Raw genomic sequence first — 19947 nt, forward strand, 5'->3', positions numbered from 1 at the left:
ATTGTTATTGCTAATATCATTTATGCAACATACATAGTGCTTCAAAGGGTTTTGTAGGTTAAAAAAAAATAGGCAAGTCGCTGGTCCCAAGTAGTTCACGGTCTGAAATCAAGAAAAGAGAAGACAGCAGAGGAAAGTAAAGGAGACATAAAGGCAGCAAACGGAGACAATAAGCATTGGTAGTTTGTACAGTAGTAGTGTGCAATATGCTCTTTTCCATTTTACTTTGGTGTTTTATGCGTGGTCGCTTTAACCTCCTTTATTCCCCGTTTCAACCAGGATCAAATTTTTCAGTATGCACGATATCTCATTCCTTGGAAACTCAATGCTGTTTCAACACAAAATGAACCTGGCTTTTCCCATTCCTCTTCTGGCCCGAATTAAACCGTTCATCCTGGCTCATTCTGGAGTCATAGAGCGTGCATACTCTGTTTTCGGGTTGAGCTTCGCTCCACCCTTTTCCAAAACCCTCTTCAAGGCAGCATGCAGATAGCCAAACAGGGCAAGCACAGAAGATTGGCTTCTCTCACAGCCAATCACGAAGAAGTGTGTAAAGAGGCGGGAATTCAAGTGCTTCCTGCTACCTCAGAGCTCTTTCTGAGCAAAAGAAAGGCTTTTTAAAAATGAGGCTGGGATTCCCCCCCTTCCTTCAGATTGCTCCTTTTTTGTGTTTTGTTCTTAAAATGCTTTTTTATGCAGCAGTTGGGTTTGGGGGGAAGGAAATCTTTGCGAGGTAAGCCAATTACAGAGCAGCATTTAAAGGGGTGGGACTTGATTTGAGCTTGGGAGACTGTTTTTCTGTATTCATGGTTCGATTAGCACACAGTTTCGTCCCTGATCATTCAAGCCAATGCTTACAGCTTCCCCCAACCCGGGTTACTTTAATTTGCGAGGTCCAAGCAGGAAGATCCAGCCCATGCATAAAAGACCTTTGTGTTCCTAAATTTTCATTTGGTTCCACTTTGTGTTTGCATTGAGGGACAGAGACCTCCAGGAAAAGTATTAGTGGAGAGCTGGAGGTCTTTTTTTTTAGGGGGGGGGTTTGGTGAAAATCATTTCTGTTTTGTCAGTGGGAATTTTCCACTGGAGCCCGCTCTTGATATGTGTTTGAAGCAACATTTAAGTGGGGAAAAAAGAAAATATGTCCCGATTACTCTGCAAAATTAGCATTTTCACTGATTGGATTTCATTCCTCCCCCCCCCCCATCTATTGAATCTATCTGATTCAATAAATTTTTAATAAATGGGTGGGGGAAGAAAAAAATCAGGGAGAGAACTAGGCGAGAGGAGCACTATTTGGGGTGTACACTGTACATAGATGCTAAGCATAATAAGTGAGCTCAGAGAGCAGACAAGATGATGTGACATGCCTTACCAAAACTCCATAGTCGTAAATCTCTGTTTAGTTTGGCTCCGCTGAGGAATGAAATCACACAGAAGTTTAGTGGAACACCCAAAATTAACAGAAATAAAATCCTTGTGCCACAGCATCGTATATACAGATTCCACATCTGTTCTAGACAGACTTTTTATGAAATGATATAATTAGCTTTTTCAAATTAACCCTGTGTAATGTGGACTACTCTGTCCTTGAGTCAGGTGCTTTAATTATCCTGGATCCAGACGTTGCACATAAAAGGGAAGGGGACCAGTGAGTCATACAAAAGTGCTTTGGGACCAATTGAAAAATTATCTGATGGACAGCATGGGTGTGTCCAGCAACACCCTCAGGATGCTACTAATTTTATCTGTCTCATAACATTTTACCTAGTCCAAGAATTTGGTTTTTTTAAAGGAAGAGTCTGATTGTCTTAGGCCCTCCTCTATCACTTTGTACCTTCTGAGACATGGCAGGTGAGGGAAAGGGCCTTTTGAGTGGTCCTTCCAGTCTTGGAATGCCCCCTTCCCTTGTGCCAGGCAACATTGTCGACTTTTTGATTCATTTCAGGTTAAGGGCTGTTAACATTCCAGCTGGCTTTTAAATGATTGGTGGATGGTTTGGAGGGATTGTTTTTTGGGGGTTTTCTGTCTCCCCTTGTTGCTTTGCTCTTGGCTGCATTATGATTTTAATTGGTTGTGGTTGTTCTTAGTTGCTGTTTTACTGCTACTCTAGATATTTTTAAATTTTTATTTAGTTCTTAGTTGGTCTGATGGATCTTCGTTGTATGTTGTATGGGTTTGTTTCTATTGGTGTAAACCATCTCAGACACTTGCAGTGGAGAGGCAGCACACAAAACCAAAATTGAATACATAAATAATGTTAGGAAGAGATTATAGTACTGTTAGGACAACCTATGAGTACATGAAGTGTTATGTGTTATGTGGGAAAGTTAAGCATCTGTCCCATTAAATTCCACAGAACATGGAAAGTCCATATGTTAGGCTAATTTAGACTTATGTTTTTAGACTTATGTTTGGACAATGCCTGTAATTCTAAATGTGTACATCTCCATTTGAAATTATTAGGGCACTAGAGCTTACAATAGTGCAGAACTGAGCTCCAAGGCTATACTTTGCCATCATCATTCTGGAAATACCTAGCTAGAAAAGGCTCTTGCCAGAACTCCTCTCACCTTTGATTTTATTGGGTCCAAATTTCAACTAGGGCAGTGGCACTGGGTCAAGAGAAGGGATGATCTCCGCTCAACTCTCTGTTTCATGCATAGTAATCTCCATCTCTGAGCGGCTGTTAGCCCTGGTAAGGGAAAAGATGACACGAGAGACAGTATTTGTAAGAGTGACAGCCTATGAGTTGGGAGACCTCGGTTCAAATCTTCACTCAGTGATGAAGCTCACTGGGTGACCCAAGGGCGGTTGCTGTAGCTCAACTTAACCCACTACACAGGGTTGTTGTGAGGATAAGAGGGGAGAAAGTTCTACGCTGCTGTAATTTCCTTGGAGGAAAGATAGAAAAGTGTGATAGAAAAGACAGCCAGCTTGCATTGTACTAGCATTAAATGAAATGGTTTCAGAATCTAACCATGTGGTTGGAAAGATCCTCAGAATTATATATTTCATGACTCTTGAGTAAATGTTATGAGTAGCCTCTAAGTAGCAGTGTATATTTATTTTTTAAAAATGTTATGCTACATCTTTCCCTTGCAGTTCAAGGTGGCTTACAATTCCAAATGAAAACCACACACAATACAAGAAAACCCTATTAACTTTTCTCTCCAAGAAAATGCCTGCAGTTTACCCTTCATTAAAAGCTCTAGTAAATAAAACTGTCTTCGAGCTAAGTATTTTTAGAAACTTTTTTATTTATATAACAACAAGAAAAGTACAAAAACAGAAAATACTACTAAACATTTCTGTACAGAACATAAACCATACATACATTATATCAATCCTTCTAAAGAATGCTATGTAACAGCTACTCTCTACAGTTACAGGTTGTTAAAGAGATCTAGATTAAGAGAGCATATTAAAAAACTCCATTATCCCTTAATTGAGCTATACTATGTCACATAATAGTTTTTAAATCATGTGCATCTACTTATTGTGCTACTCCTTAAAGCCAAGTCTACAGTTTTCTTTGAGTGACCACCTATTAAGCTGGACAATATAGTTAACATATCTACAATGCAAAAACGTGTATATTTACTAAATAGCAGTTTGAGATAAACATAAAGCGAGTTGATTTCTAAATTACTGTTCCCTGCTTAAGATAAAGCGCCTTTAAAATCTTCACTATATTGTTCTTATGAGCTAAGTATTGTGTTTTATTTTCCCTTTCATATTGATTATGAATTACACTGTTCAGAGAATATGATGCTTCTAAATATCCATTCCCATGGAGAGAGTTTATACACTATAGTCCCCACCTAATGATTCATCATCTCCTATGTGGCTCTGTCGAGAGCTGAGCTCCTCCAATGCCAGCAAATGTGAAGCATCCTATTTGAAGGGTTAACAAAGTCGCACAGCTTTCCTCCCTGACTACACTTTTGATCCAGCAAGTGTGTAGATTTCTTTAGCTTCCCAAGACATGTTGTCTTGTTTTGTTCTGTTAACAACAACCCTTTGATTCCCTCTCTCCTCCTGTAGCCTGCATTCACACAAGGGCCGGTAGGGTTAACATCTGTATCACATTCATTCCACTGAGTGACTGACAGTCCGAACAATGGAGCACTATACAAGGGGAAAGCCACTTGAAGGCTTTATAACCAAAGCAATGTTGTCGCCCTTTCCCCTACACCATTACTGCTGATTGCTTTCCCCCCTGAACTGTATTTTGGTGATTGGTTGATGCTGGAGACTTTGCACCATAATGTGGCAGGCCTATAAAGGGTCATACAGGCATGGAAAGTTTGCAAGAAGGGGAGCACTTTCCCATCATGGTCCCCAAAGAATGTGCCATTGCTTCATTCATTCTTGGGAAAAGCTATTGACTGAGCCAAAAGGCTATTCAAAATTACTCTAGGGATAGACAGTGTAGTTCTGGGGCACTGTCCAGTAGGGACGTGTGCTCATATATATCTGGTTTGGAAATATACCCAAAAAACACTTTATCAGTATTTTTCAGGTATATTCCGAATACACAGAGTCAATACCAGTATCCCAATCACAAAATCCAAATATTCCAGGAAATGTTTGTGAATATCCAGGAGTATCCAGGGTCAGCATTTCAAAGCACTAAACTTGTTTTTTTAAATAGCTTTTTGCAGGTTTCCTGGACAACAGGAGGGAGGAGTAGCTCTCACAGGCAAATGGGATCTCACACTAGGGGGCATTTGCCTGGTTGCTTCTGCTGGGATTCTCTTGTTTGACATTGGTTCTGTTGGGTTTGTGCTGCCACATTGGCCCTGGGTTCTGCTCAGCTTCCATGGTTTGAGATTGGTTCTGTTAGTCTGCTTCAGTTGGTTTGGCTTAGATTTTCTGGTTTGACACTGGATGTATTGGGCTTATCACACTGGTCTGTGGTTCTACTGAGATCGTCTGGTTTGGTGTTGGTTCTTTTGGGCTTGTTGGTTCTATTTCCATCAGGAGGCTTTTGGTCAGTGGTTGCTGGGTCTTCTGTGTTTGGCTATTCTTTGCCCTGGAGAAAGCATAGAATTTTTTCCCCATAGGAAACAATGGAGGATGGCTGGGGCACCTTGTTTAGGAGCCCATAAAATGGACTGGTTGGTCAAATTCACTTGAAATTTGGGGGTTCTGTAGTGGACAGGCAGCACCAACTCTGCTGCAGTGAAGGTGTTCTTTGGTCAAGAAAACTGCCCCTCCATCTCCCTAGAAATATTTCCCGTAGAGAGTAATAGACCTGAATAATTTCAGAATCCTGAAAAAAAACCAAAATCCAAATACTGAACTGGTCCTGGAGACCTGAGTAATCCAGAATACTTATAATCATGCCTTCCATTAAATATGGCTCCAAAAAATAATGCTTTTTTAATGCTGGTGCACATCCCAGCTGTCTAGTACTTATCCTGTTTCCTAATCTCAGTGTAGTCATGAGCTGAAAGCCACCAGCTGAAAACAATTGCAGTCAAGGTTGTTTGATTTTGCACTAAAAAAAAAGGACTGCAAGATTCTTGTATGGATGTTACTAAAAAGAGTTTCCCATTCCAGTTTTCTTACGATAAAGTCAGAACAATTAACAGCAACAAACACAATGATCACAAGAAGTAGAAAAACTATAAAACAGCTAGCCGTATGTTATATACTACTAATAGCTTACTCACTTTCCAGAGGTTTTCAGTCTGAGGCAGGCCTTTCTATCAAGCAGGGCAAGTGGTGTGGTGTGGTTGGACTAGGAACAGGAGAAACTCAGTGCAAATACTCTCTCTGCCTGAAAGCTCACTGGTAGTGCCGTCCAAAACAACCTTCTAAGTCTGTTGAGGTAGATGGGCTTAGAAGGCTGTAACTCTTCTCAGAATGGCATTGTGTGAAACTCTCTCTTTCTCTTGCTCTGTCTCTCTCTTTCTTGCTGGGAGGTTTCAGGCAAGCTGGATTTCAAAAAGACCACTCAGCCATTGATCGCTGTTTAACTCTTCACTTTCTTGTTGACAAATATGCCTCAGTAAACAGAGGAGTTTGGTTTTCAGCTTTTTGTTGATCTCAATCAATATTTCCTGCATTGTGCCGAGGGTTAGACTAGATGGCCCTTGAGATTCCTTCCCAGCCCTGTGTTTGTAACAGATAAAGCAATTTGGGTTTCTGGGGGTCACCTTTCAATCAAATTTGAGCTGGAAGGCCCATCTGACTAGTGCAGTGGAAAAAGTTAGAGTCACCAGTAATGCAATAACTCAATTCTTCCAGCAATCTCCTCAAACAGCTCCTATCAGGAGAAGAACAATGGTGTGTACAATCCTCTGATGCAAGTACATGCATGCATGCAGTGGTCTGCCTGTGTGCAGGGGTGGAGCAGGAGAAAGTGGTAGTAGCAGCTTGCTGTTGTTGACTAGTGGGTAGGAGATGCTTGTTGCCACTGTTCACACACCTGTACACGCACCAAGGGAGGGAGCCCTCTTAACTCTCTCTCTCGACATATTTATATGGTAGCAGCAGGCAGCTCCTACCTGGGTTCCCAGCAGCTGCCTGACTGCCAAACCCAGCATGGTGTAGTGGTAAAGAGCAGTGGACTTTAATCTGGTGAACCGGGTTTGATTCTCCACTCCTCTACATGAGTGGCAGACTCTAATCTGGTGAACTGGGTTGGTTTCCCCACTCTACACATGAAGCCAGCTGGGAGATCCTTGGGCTAGTCACAATTCTCTTAGAATTTGCTTATCCCCACCTACCTCACAGGGTGTCTGTTGTGGGGAAAGGAAGGGAAGGAGATTGTAAGCCAGTCTGATTCTCCTTAAAAAGTAGAGAAAATTGGCATATAAAAACCAACTCTTCCCTTCTTCATCATCCTGGCCCTGCTTCTGATAACACATTTCGCAACAACCAGGCATTGCTAAAAAAATTTAAAGAGCAAAAGAACAGTTAACACATAAAATGTGCGCTCCATAAAAGAATTCCTTCCACACAAAGGCAGGAAAATAAATGAGTGTACACATTCTGCAGTGAAAGTTCCCATTTTCTCCCAAACCAACTCTGGCTGTTGAATTTGGGTCCTTTTTCCTTCTCTTCCTGTGCTGCAAAGCTTTGCATCTTCACACACATTCCTCAAACAGATACACTTTCACAAGATAACAGCAAGTGTCGGAGGTGCAGAAGCTGACAGCCATTGGGGAAAAGGATAACCCCCTTTTCCTGAGAGGGGAGAATGTTCTACTCAGCAGGTATCTGCAACTGCCAGTGCCCTGCCAGAGTGATTATGTGACATTCTGGATCCTTTTGAAAGCGAACAACAGCTCAGTGCCCTGGCCACGATGACTTTATCACCATGCTCTTTGGCAGCAGCTCTCCTTATTCGCTGCCTCCTTTCTCCACATCGGTTTAGATAGCACAATATCCTCGGCTGAGATGTCAGCCTTCATTTTCTTTTCAGGGCCGAGGATACATATTCTTCCTCGAGTGCATTGTCTCTGGCCTAGGGTTGCCAACCTCCAGGTAGGAGCTGGAGATCTGCTGTTACAAGTGACCTCCAGCCGATAGAGATCCGTTCCCCTGCAGAAAATAGCCACTTTGGCAATTGGACTCTATGGCACCGAAGTCCCTCCCCTCCCTAAACCCCACCCTCCTCAGGCTCTGCCCCCCCCAAACCTCCAGGTATTTCTCGACCCGGAGCTGGCAACCCTACTCTGGCCCCAGTTAGGCCTTTTCTCCTGGCTTGAACAATACAGCCCAATTGGAATCCCCACCACCCTCATCTTTGAGAAGTGGGAAAGCCGGGGCTGGCGGAACACCCATTGACCGGATAAAGCCTGCAGGCCATATGTTTCCTATCTTTGATTTAAAATAATAAATGACACCAGCCAAAGGATATGGATGTCTGCTTTAAATTCTTTGTGTATCATGAACCATTTTTATTGGAGTATCATCCTTCTTTGAGGCCTGACTGTAGCGTTATGTAAACATCCTGAGATTAATACAGTTTATTATTGCTGATTGTTAAAGTGGCTTAGTGGCTGATGCTTCCCCGTTGGGCTTCTTCCCACACTGCTCTGGTAACATCTAAAGCCAGAATTCACATAGGATGGGTGGATCATATAGGCCATCTCTATATCTTCATTTGCATCCAGGCTAAAGTTTCCACTGGATCATGGATTTCTGCCCATGGAGCATATTTATCCTACCTCCAGAGCCAGCGTGGTACAGTGGTTAAAAGCGGTGGACTCTAATCCAGCGAACCGGGTTTGATCCCCCACTCCTCCACATGAATGGTGGACTCTAATCTGGAGAACCAGGTCTGTTTCCTCACTCCTCCACAAGAAGCCTGCTGGGTGACCTTGGTCCAGTCACAGATCTCTCAGAACTCTCTCAGCCCCACCTACCTCACAAAGTGTCTGTTGTAGGAGGGGGAGAAGGGAAGGTGATTGTAAGCAACTCTGGAAACTCCTTATGGTAGAGAAAAGTGGGGTATAAAAACCAACTCTTCTTCTCTCTCCTCCCATGGCAGCACAAAAATGTCCCCCCAAATCATGTTCCCAAGTTCCTTTCTCTCCCCAGGAACAGGATTTTTTGGGAGGGGCATTTCAGGCTGCCGCAGGTGTGGATAGGTGGGAAATTATTCTCTGTAGGCAGAAATCCTTGCACTCGTACAAACTTAAATCTGGATACAAGCTATTGTTCTTGTTAAGCTGGGTGGGGGTCTACTGGGTTAGTCCATCAAAGCCAACACCACAGCCTAGGAGCCAAGGGCCAAGAGACCTTAGACTTGTGCCCCTGGCCATGCCAAAGCTTTATATACCTTCAGCAGGAGAAAGAGAATACTTTAGTTTGGCATGCCCCCGGTGACTGGTTGTTTCAAATTGACCAATGAGGGTCTTCCCCGCCCCGGGAAACGACCAATCACCAAGGGCGGGGGTGTTGCAAGCTAAACAGGAACTCCACGTCTTCCACATTTTCTGTTTACATGGATCGATTTGCACAGTTTCGTCCCTGCTCTTCAAGGTAATGCGTACAGTTCCCCCCCCCCCCCAGCCCGGGTAAATTTGATCCTGGCTGAAATGGGGAATAAAGTGGGTTAAGGGACCATGCTTTTTTGGCCAATGACTTCCACCAAAGATAGCTATCATTACCTCAAAACTTAGTTTATAAATAATCTGCTTTTCCCCCTTCTCTTTACCTTGCTTGCTTAGATTGCCAATGGTAATTGTCTACCACAAAACTGGTGTTGATTCCATGGTCTAGGAAGTTTATTTATCATTTTTGATGCCAATGTCTATAGAAGTGACCTTCAACTTTTATTTTCATCCAGATAGCAGTAATGAAGATGGCCAAGATGCAGAAAATATCTAGGATTTTTTTTTGTGCCTCAGGGATATAGAGCATAACATGTGATAGATATCTATTTCAAAAAAGTAATCGACAACTCACCAGGCAAAAGGGGCTGAGGCAGCACTTCTTTCTGCCATGCCTCCCTGTGGAAATAGCATCCTGAGTCCTGTCTGTCATCACGTGCCAGGTTCAGACTGGCTCTGGTTGACATTTCCTCCGTCACGTCCTCCTGATACAGTTTTCTATTTACACAGTTGCAATGGACTTTCTCCGTCACCGTTAATCCTGCCTGATAAAAAAGGGCAGTCTCCCACTGGCCTTGGATAATCTCACCACTCAGGCTTACTTGAGCTGACCTGTATCTCTCCATGGAATCTTGTGGAAACCTTGCAAAAACATTCTCCTCTCCTCTACCATGAAAAACCCAATCCTATGCATATTTGGTAGTCAATCTTACTGAATTCAATGGAATTAGTTTCGGAGAGAGCATGAACAGGATGAGACATTGCTCTTTTCTGGTTATTTCTCCTCCTGTGTAGGAGAATATATCCAGATTTATATAAACAGGTTGTATAAATATTTGTCTATTAATTGAAGTGAAGAATGATAGCACACAGAAAATGGTGGTTGAACTGGCAATTCTGAGCTTGGTTTAGCCCCAGTTAAGCACTCTAAGCATATATTCAGAGGTTGGAGATGTTCAAAGAGATTCAAGCACGTGTTTGACTTTCCCATTGAAATTAGTGTGACTCAAAAGCACTGAAGTTTGGCTGGATCATTCCAGCTGGCAAACAGCCGCTGTGGGTTATATGTTGTAGTATTATCTGAATTCCACCCTGAAGACAGTTTGTAATCAGGTGAGACTGGTATCCATGATACTTGTTTAGTCACATTTCTGACACTGCTGACCCAACAAACAGGGTAGAGAGGAATCATATTTTTCTACCAATGATATGCTGTTCATTACATTCTAGGAAAATATATTAATGTTGATTGTAAGCTGTATTGGGAGCGGTGGAATACCCCATGGATTCCATGGCCTGAAGGAGGAGCAACAACCAAAGCAACAGTGTCAGGAAAATCATGCAGTTTGGATGCTGAAAAAACTTCTGTCATCTCTAAGAAAGGAGTTCAGCCGCACAGAGGAAAAACCCCTGCCCCTGCAGAGACTGACAACATCAGACTGCTAAGGAGAAGTTCAGTGTCCTATTTCCTGGAGAGGTGTATATCTTGAATACACGTGAAGCTCTCCTATATTAAGGCAGATCATTGGTCAATCAAGGTCAGTATTATCTATTCTGACTGGCAACAGGTCTGCAAGTGGAGGTCTTTTACATCACTTACTGCCAGCTTCTTTTAACTGGAGATACTGGGGATGAAAACCTGAGACCTTGGGCATACACTGAGCTATGGCCCCACCTCTGTCTCGCGGCTGTCATAGCTTGAAAAAGAAGCCACAGCTAGTGCGGCAGTAGCAGGAAGACCCTGAGAATTGGAGAGAGGACACTGAAACAATGGGTCGGATTCAACCAGCTTTTCTATTGGTAAAAAGGGAGGAGAGGGTCCTCTTTGGCCTCCAAAAATGTTGTGCTAGGGATCATGGGACCTACACGGGGAAAAGCCCATGTGGGACAGAGACTACAATAAGGAGGGAAATTGGTTGAAATTGAAGGGGAAAGCTGGCTGGGTGCAAACCAACATCTGCCCACCAGCTACTGTGTGTCTTTGTGTTGCTAAAGCGTCGCATTTTGTAAGTCGCCTTGAAGGTTTATATATGGTGGACAGGCGTGGTCAAAAATTTAAATTAAAAAATGATATTAACCAAAAAGGGGTACGTCCATAAAGGGAAACATCTGGATCTCTTGCAACATTGTGCCTCTGTTGGGCTGCAACGTGATCAGATGGAAAAGCCCCAATACAGCAATTTAATATAACCAATTTTATTTTCATATACATGCAGTTGCGATGCTGATTTTAAGGCTCCATGCCTAAGCATACTTAGAATGGATTAGACTTATTCCCATACTACTTGTTTCAAGTTATAATCTTCTATTTTAAATTACAATCTGATGACCCCGTGGTCTTGGACAATACAAATCATTATAATACCGCCCTCTATCTCCACCCTTGTATAGTAGCCAGTGCAGCCAGAACTTTTGCTGCAACCAAACTAATACCAAAATCTGTATCAGCTAGCAAAAAAGCTGGAGAGGAGAGAAACTATTTGGGAGCTATCACCGGCTAAATCCAGAGATCTCTCAGAGGAGCCGTAAACACACAATTAAAAATAATATGAGATAAAGTTTCAATCACGCCGGACCCACAGCGGCACTATCTGTCTGAATAGGCTACTTCTCAGAATCTACCCAGCAAAATAGTGGAAGGGAAAAGCCTTTAACCTGGTCAGGCGAAAAGCCCTCTGATATTTAGAAATGGTCAATCGATAAAAATAGGATGGAAGAGTGGAAGGGGGCTTAGACTGGAGTATCTTTTCTTAGGATTGCACTGATAGTCTCCATCACAACTGGAACAGTCAATGTGAGGGTAATGGAAATTAGTGCAATATTTTCCACTTTGGTTATATCCCATATTTCTTTTTCCATCTCAAGATCACCCTCAAAGTTCTGGTTGGTATGTTCCCGGTTTTACCTTCCAGGCCTGGTTGTGATTATGTAGGGCATAGGGCTGTTGGGAAAAAAATTCGGTATAATTTGGATTCGGGTTTAAATGGCCTTCACACACACACCCCCGGGAAATCCCGAATCCCCCTATACCGGTATAGGTAGGAATTTGGGTTTAAATTCGGGATTCCAAAATAATTCAGCTATTTAAAGCAATTTAAACACATTCATGGCTTTCTGCTTCTTGGGGGGGGGGCATTTTTTGAGGTAGAGGTCCCAAATTTTCAGGGTAGTTTGGAGGGACTCTCCTTGCAAGAACCCCCTTGTTTGGTGAAGATTGGGTCGGGGGTCCGGAGTTATGGAGTCTGGAAGGGGTCGCCCCCATCCCCCCATTAGAAAGAATTGGAGCTGTTTTGCCTTCCTTCCAAAAGAGATGCAGCAATGGAACAACAGCAAGAGTGATCATCCCTTTGTGCAAACTACAGCCAAAATGTGATGTATAACAAATGTTATATCCTGCCTTTCTCCCCAATGGGGAACCAAAATGGCTTATGTTGTTCTCTTCTGCTCCATTTTATACTTACAACAACCCTGTGTGGTAGGTCTGCCTGAGAGGGTGTGACTGGCACAAAGTCAGCCAGCAACCTTCTGTGGCAGAATGGGGATCTGAACCTGGATCTCCTTGATCCTAGCCCAACAGTCTAACCTCTGTAGCGCACAGGCTCTGATAGATGATGATGAAGAAGAGTTGGTTTTTATTTGTCAACTTTCTCCACCTTTTAAGGAGAATCAAATTGGTTTACAGTCACCTTCCCTTCCTCTCGCCACAACAGACACCTCGTGAGGTAGGTGGGGCTGAGAGAGTTCAGAGAACTGTGACTAACCCAAGGTCACTTAGTTGACTTCATGTGTAGGAATGGGAAAACCAACCCAGTTCTCCAGATGACAGTCCACCACTCTAAACTACTACACCATACTGGTGTAGATACAGATATATCACACAGATAGATACGCTGTATCACACAGGCTTTGTTTTTTTGACAGAAGGGATGTTTTCCACTGTCCCCATTTGTGCTGACTGTCCTTGCTGGCTTCTCATGAGTAAACCTTTGTGTCCACTGCAAATACCAGAAGTTTTCTGGGAGATAATTTGTGCCAGGATGATATAATTCCCTTCATTTTGGACACTGCAAGTCCCCCATCATCATGAAGCCACAGGTCAATTTTGAGACTTCTCAATTTTTTCTGATGGATTATGCCTGCCACAAACAGACAAACATAGCTTCCATTTCAAATAACAGGGGAGGGGCTTCTGCAGATAGCCCAGGCCAGGATGTTCTGATTGCCTTCATGTTTGGTGCTGCAACTCCCATGACCTCCTGAGGCTGATGGCCCATTTTGAGACTCTTCGCTTCATTTTCTGAGGAGTTATGTATGCCACAAATGGACAGGTGGATGCATCCTTTTATTGTTATAGATAACTTACTTTTAAATATGCTGAAGATCATACTGCTGCTGCATAAACGGAAAGAGGGATTTTCATTTTCATAAGTATGCAAAATAAAGAGCACCGTGCACACCATAAACTGAGAACTTCAGCTGCATGTTCAGTGTATGTACAAACCACCTGCAGATTTCTTCTACAAAAGAATAAATTTGGAAGATTCTAGGATAACATCCACTCTGTTTGTCCAGGGAAAAAGAAAATATTTTGTATGGCAGGTTATAGCTTTTGAGGGAGGGAGGACGAGGAGTCTCTTTTCCCTGTTAATCTAATTCCTTTTATTTTCTTCCTCTCCTGGCATTTCTTTCTCTGTGTATTCCTTCATTCTGGTTTAACAATGAGACTGTCTTAAGATCGATTCCAGAACTGGTGCATGTTTTGATGGCTCCAGGTTTTAGTTCCTTCTGTTCACTTGCAACTATTTCTGTGTTGTGTGCACATGCGTTGGAAAACCTTGCCAAAAAAGGCAACCTAGATGTGATTGTGTGTACACGATCAAGATTCTTTTGTGGGCTGTGCCTCACTGATATTTACACATACTGCTCTGCATTGGCAAAATGCCATACAATCACATCGATTGACTTTTTGCAGTGAATATCAGTGCACACATGTGCATCATTCACACAGAGGGGAACAAGCTGGAAGGAAATGAAAGAGGTGGCAAATTGTACATGCCTCAACACTGTGTTCAAAATTCAGAAATACATGAAACAATTCCCAGTTCCTTGGTTCCACTTTAGAAACAAGAGCAGGTAACTCAAAACTCCCAGATCCAAGGAGAATTTGGATGAAGAGAATTTCAGAAGCTTCCCTAGTTCTTTTAAGAAAGTGTAATAGGAGCTTATGTTTCAAACACCAGGTTTGCTTTACATAGTATTTCAGTTCCAAACTGTCTTTGCCTGTGTTTCCCCCACTTTCCCTTGCTTATGCAAGGAGTACTTGTGATATGTGGTTCTTCCACATATCCTTTCTTTCTGTTTCTTTTACACCACGCACTTTTGCTAACACAAAAAAGCTGCAGATCAAAAGGCTGATAGTTGACACCCACTGAAAACAAGAGACGAGGCTACTGGACTCAGCCCAAGAAAGCAAAGCTGATGAAAAGCCTCCAAGAAGAGAAAAGACTGATGGAAATCAAAGTTGGCTGCAAAATTTGAGTTTAAAAAGGAGAGATGAAAAAAGCATAGAAGCGGAAAGGGGTTGATGAAAACCAAGAGCTGCAGACTCATGAAGGAGGAGGATCAGAAGCCGACAGCTTCAGGCTTGAGTTTTATGTACAGAAATGCTGTAATGCTTTTAGAACGTAATAGAGGAAACCACTGGCTGCAGGATCCAGCCCAAGAACAGTATGCAGAGGTGAGAACTCAGCCAAGGGAAACCAGCACGCATGGTGGGTCGGCCCTACAGTATGGAACCTTTTGTCTTCATTAACCAGTTCCCACAATGCTACAGTATGGGACCTTTTGTCTCTGTTAACCAATTCCCATAATGCTTGTTATTGCTGAGTCAAGGCACCAGTGCAAAAAGAAGTGTGAGCACAACATCATCACTGTCTGGGTGAGTACACACCCACAGAGTCCTGCTGCAGAGATTATACCTAAAGCAATAGTTGAACCACAAGTTGGGGGATTTCTCCTCAGATGAAATCTCTGAGGAGTTTCCAGGGGAGCACAAGAATACTGATTAGACAAGGATTTTTTTTTCTGGGGGAGGTTCTGCACAGCCCTGGGTTGCTACTGCATTTCTTCTCTGCGATTCCACCGATACTCCTTTCCCCCAACCTGTGCAAGCTTTAGAGATGGTGCATGGCCACTTCCAAGGCATGCTTGTATGCACACACAGGTGCAGAGTGCCTGTGCTTACTAATGGGAGCATCCAGACTGTGAACCATTGCTGCTCCTATGGGGAGCCTGTACCTCTCTCCCTGCGCTAACAGAAGCAGTTCTGTTATATCCCACTAATCAACATCTCTCCCAACTGAGCTATTAGTGACAACTAGGGCTGTTTGATTCGGATTCGGTTCGATTTGGATTTGGCTGAATTCAGCCCGTTTTTTTTCAGGGAATGCCGAAGTCTGAACTCCCCCTATTCGGATTCAGGAAATTCAGCTTGAAATTCGGTGTTCCTGAGTAAATTCGGCCATTTAAAGCCATTAAAAACACATTCGCAGCTTTCCGTGGCTCTGGGGGGGCATTTTGGGGGGTAGAGGTCCCAAACTTTCAGGGTAGCTTGGAGGGACCCTCCTTGCAAGAACCCCCAGGTTTGGTGCAGATTGAGTTGGGGTCCTGAGTTATGGGGTCTGGAAGGGGTCCCCCCATCCGCCCATTGGAATGAAAAGGATCTGGCACTCCTTAATGTGCATCTAGAGAGCGGCAAATCCAAGGCAAAACCTCCCATTGTTTCTCGTTGGCTATTTATGCATGGGAGGTTTTGCCTTGGATTTGCTGCTCTCTAGATGCACATTTCCCCCATCTGAATTCTCAAAACTCTGCAAGGGGGCTTATGGTTGAGATTTGGAAATTTGGATGGGGGAAATGTGCATCTAGAGAGCAGCAAATCCGAGGCAAAACCTCCCATTGTTTCTGGGGCAGCCAGAGAGAGACTCACTGACCATCTGTGCTGCACTAAGTCAAGCTTTAACAACAACAACAACAAAAACAGCATGTGGCTCACAACTCTTATTATGAAACAATATAATTTTACTATAGTGAACTAAGGATATGACCGATATGATTATTACATGCAAAAAACTCACAAGGTGCTGTACAACAAATCCCAACAGAAACAAACACTAACTCCTACTGTGTATCTGTATATGCAAAAAAATAAGCGAAAGAATCTAGTCCGTGGCTTCTAAGAGTCGATGTAACACTAACAAGCAAGAAAAGCTTTCATACTATGCTGAAAGTGCATCCAACAATGCTCAAAGCGTAAGTAAACAGCATAACTAGTGTGGGTAACATATCATTTTGTTTCAACATAGCCAAAGTACATCTTATAATGCTACTAGCGTAAGTGCGACCTGCACAAATTGTGTATCTTCAGTATTGATAGATTTCATGCTGCTGGATTCAACAGTGGCAATGGGCAAAAATGGCAGAAAACACTCCCCCCCCCCGCAGAGGTGAGCAAGCCCACCCACAGCAGACCAGGTAACAGGCCCCCCTCAAACCAGTAAAGGTGAACCCCAAATGAACAAACCAAGGAGGAGCGGGGGCCAAGCAGAGGGAGACTCACACACTGCCCTGCTCAACTCAAGGCAGAAAACACCCCTCTCAGACTTTGGCTCCCACACACACACAGAATCTGCCCCCCCCCCAGAATCCGCTTCCCCCCACCCACACACACACAGGAAAAAAGCCCCAAAATGGGTCAAACTGGGATTTCTTCTAGGAGAGGAGTAACCCAATCCGATTCCAGCAAGCAGCAGCAGGCAGGTCGGCTCATGGCAGCCAGGGACAGGACGGGACGGAGTATTTATTCTCTTCTCCCAGCCAATTCAGAGAGGTTCAAAAGGGAGAATCCCTTCTCTGATTGGCCAGAAGAAGACCCAGCTTGGCCACCTATTGGCCACTGGTGTATGATTGTCTCTCCTGAAAGGCAAGTTTGCTTGCCCTCCAGAAGAGAGCTCGCTCTTCGTTTCTTTTCAGGAAGGTGCCGCCGGAGAATGCTGATTCGGGGACGCCGAATTTATTCGTTGTCCTCCTGAACTCGCTGAATTTGACTCGTTGTTTTCCCGCCTTTTTTTACTTCGGTTCTATCCGAACTGGAAACCGCCGAATTGGGGTAAATTCAGCTGTTTTTCAGTTCGGATGGAACCAAATCGACAGCCCTAGTGACAACCATTCAAGACGCTGTTTGAGGTTCTGAGGCTACCAGTAGCCCTGTATGATTATAATCTTTACCAAAACAACAATAACCCTAAAACAATATGTAGGCCAATCATGAGTACACAACAACTCCAACGGGTTTGCACTGGGTTTCTTCAAAACTGTACGTGCACAAAAATGCTGCTGAGCCAAACAGATTGGCAGCCATTAGCTATGTAGTGCAGGGGTGTCAAACATAAGGGCTGGATCCAGCCCCTTGAGAACTCTTATCTGAACCACGAGCCAGCCAAGACAGCCACCACCCTCAATCTGGGATGGCGAGGCATGGCCTGGCCACATTTATGGCCCTCGTAACAATTGAGTTTGACACCCCTGACGTAGTGCTTAGAGCCTTAGACGAACACTGAATGGCCAGTTTGAATAAAAACTGTATTGATTTGTAACTTCCTTAAATGATTTGTGACTGATTTGACTGTGTTTGAACAACTGCCTGCTATTAGGACGGGGGTGGGGGTGAAAATCTATTGGGCTGCGAGAGGCTGTGCATCTGCAAAAAGCTCAATGTGCCATACTGCACTGTCAGCAAGGAACAGGGCTGGCTTCAGAGTACCCTGAGGAGGGGCAGCTGCTGGGGCCCATGGCTTTTTGCAGCACCCACTGTTGCCACCCCCCCACCCATGTACCTGCCTTGCCACTTGTCCATGTGTTCTTTCCCGCCCATTTGCCTACAAGCGCTTCGATACCCATGCTCCCAGCTTTCCGGCTTTGATAGGGAAATGCATGTGAGTGGTGCACAGGGCACTACTTTTGGTAACCACAGCTGAAGCACTACCAGCTGTACACACTAGCCAATGGTGTTGGGGAATGGGCATGCATCTAGTGCAGGCAGCTGTGAACACCGAGGGAGCAGAGGGTTTGTGAGCAGGGGAAGGTGGAGGGACATGCAGGTCGGTGGGTGGAAAGGGAGGCACGAGAGTGGACTGGTGGTGGGCAGAAGGTGGCCCTGGCACTGTCTGCCCGGAGCCCCCCAAACCTGGAACCAGCATTGGGAAGGAATGTGGAGAAGTAGCCTGCTAAACAAACAGATGAATGGTCCATTGAAAAAGCTGCTCCCTGTTCACAACTGTCAAACAGAACATGAGCTGGACCAGCGGCTGTACAAGCATCCTTGAGCAGTGGACACTGTTTTATCCTTCTGGTTATCATCCCTGAACACATCACACAGAAGACATTGTCATGAAGGATGAACATATCCTAGATTGCATAATCCATGGTAGCAATGTCCACAGTTCTGGGGTTTCTAAAGCATCCAATAAAGTGCACAGTCCAGCTCAATGTGTCACTGGGCAGAGATGAAATGTCTTACAGCTATTAAAAGCACACTGAGTTCTGAGAAATCATAATCTTTTGGGGATTTTTTTATATTCAGCAAATTAAAGGTCTTGGTGTTGGTAGGAAATCTCATATGCCATCTGGACATGACATAATGTTGATTCCCCTCTAAAATTAATAATTCTACCTCCTGAAATAAAAAGTCTCTTGTGCACCAAAACATTGCATGATCTCAGGAACTAGCCAACTTTAATGGGGTGTCATTAATCTAAAATGAATGGGATAATATATGGTCATACTATTGCATGTCCCCGCAGAGCCATATAAAGAAAGACATGTATCTGGGGAAGACAAAGAAATCCCACCCTATACGTCTCCCGGCGTTTGACATTCTGGTAACTTTCCAAATAGTGATTGTATTTGTATTTGCTCATTTTTCCATGTTAATAAAACCATGCTTTTCTGAGCCTCAGTTATAAGTAATAGCTGCATTTTGTGAATTGGGTTCTGGTTCCTGTTCCGTCTTCTGGTCCTGCAGTCCTGGTTCCAGTTCTGCATGTGCTTGGTAATGGACTTTTCAGCTGTCAGTAGGGTTGCCAGGTCCCTCTTTGCCACAGTGGAAGGTTTTTGGGGCAGAGCCTGAGGAGGGTGGGGTTTGGGGAGGCGAGGGACTTCAGTGCCATAGAGTCCAATTGCCAAAGCGGCCATTTTCTCCAGGTGAACTGATCTCTATCAGCTGGAGATCAGTGTCCTAACAGGAGATCTCCAGCTAGTACCTGGAGGTTGGCAACCCTAGCTATCAGTCATGACATGTATCACACAGAGCTACTGGAACAGGGTTACTACTGGAGAACATTAGAATCTAGACAAAAGTTCTCTCTCTTACTCACTCATACACACACACCTTGATCTCTTGACTGAACTCAGGTTCCCCACAGCAGTTGTGGAGAATGGCTTCTAAAAATAAAGGAGAGCCTGTTTGGGCTCCAAATGCTGCCATTGGTGGGAGAGGCAGAAAGGCTCCTGCCTTCCCTGCCAAGCTGTTTTCCCCCACATGCTGAAATAGTGCTGGGGAGGGGGAGTTGTTTCCCAATTTTTGCTACTCTATGTGGAATACACTGTGCATGTGTAGCTGCAAAAATGGGGAAATAACTCAGCACTATTTCGGCATGAGAAAACAGCTTGGGAGATAAGGCAGGAGCCCTTCCATCTTCCATGGCTGCATTTGGAGCCCAAATAGGCTCGCCTTCATTTTTCAAAAGCCATTCCCTGCCATTGGATCTGGGGAACCTGGACCCAGCTTTTTAAAAACTGGTGTGTCATCTTGTTC

The sequence above is a fragment of the Euleptes europaea genome, chromosome 7, assembly GCF_029931775.1.
Source record: "Euleptes europaea isolate rEulEur1 chromosome 7, rEulEur1.hap1, whole genome shotgun sequence".
NCBI classification, from domain to species: Eukaryota; Metazoa; Chordata; class Lepidosauria; order Squamata; family Sphaerodactylidae; genus Euleptes; species Euleptes europaea.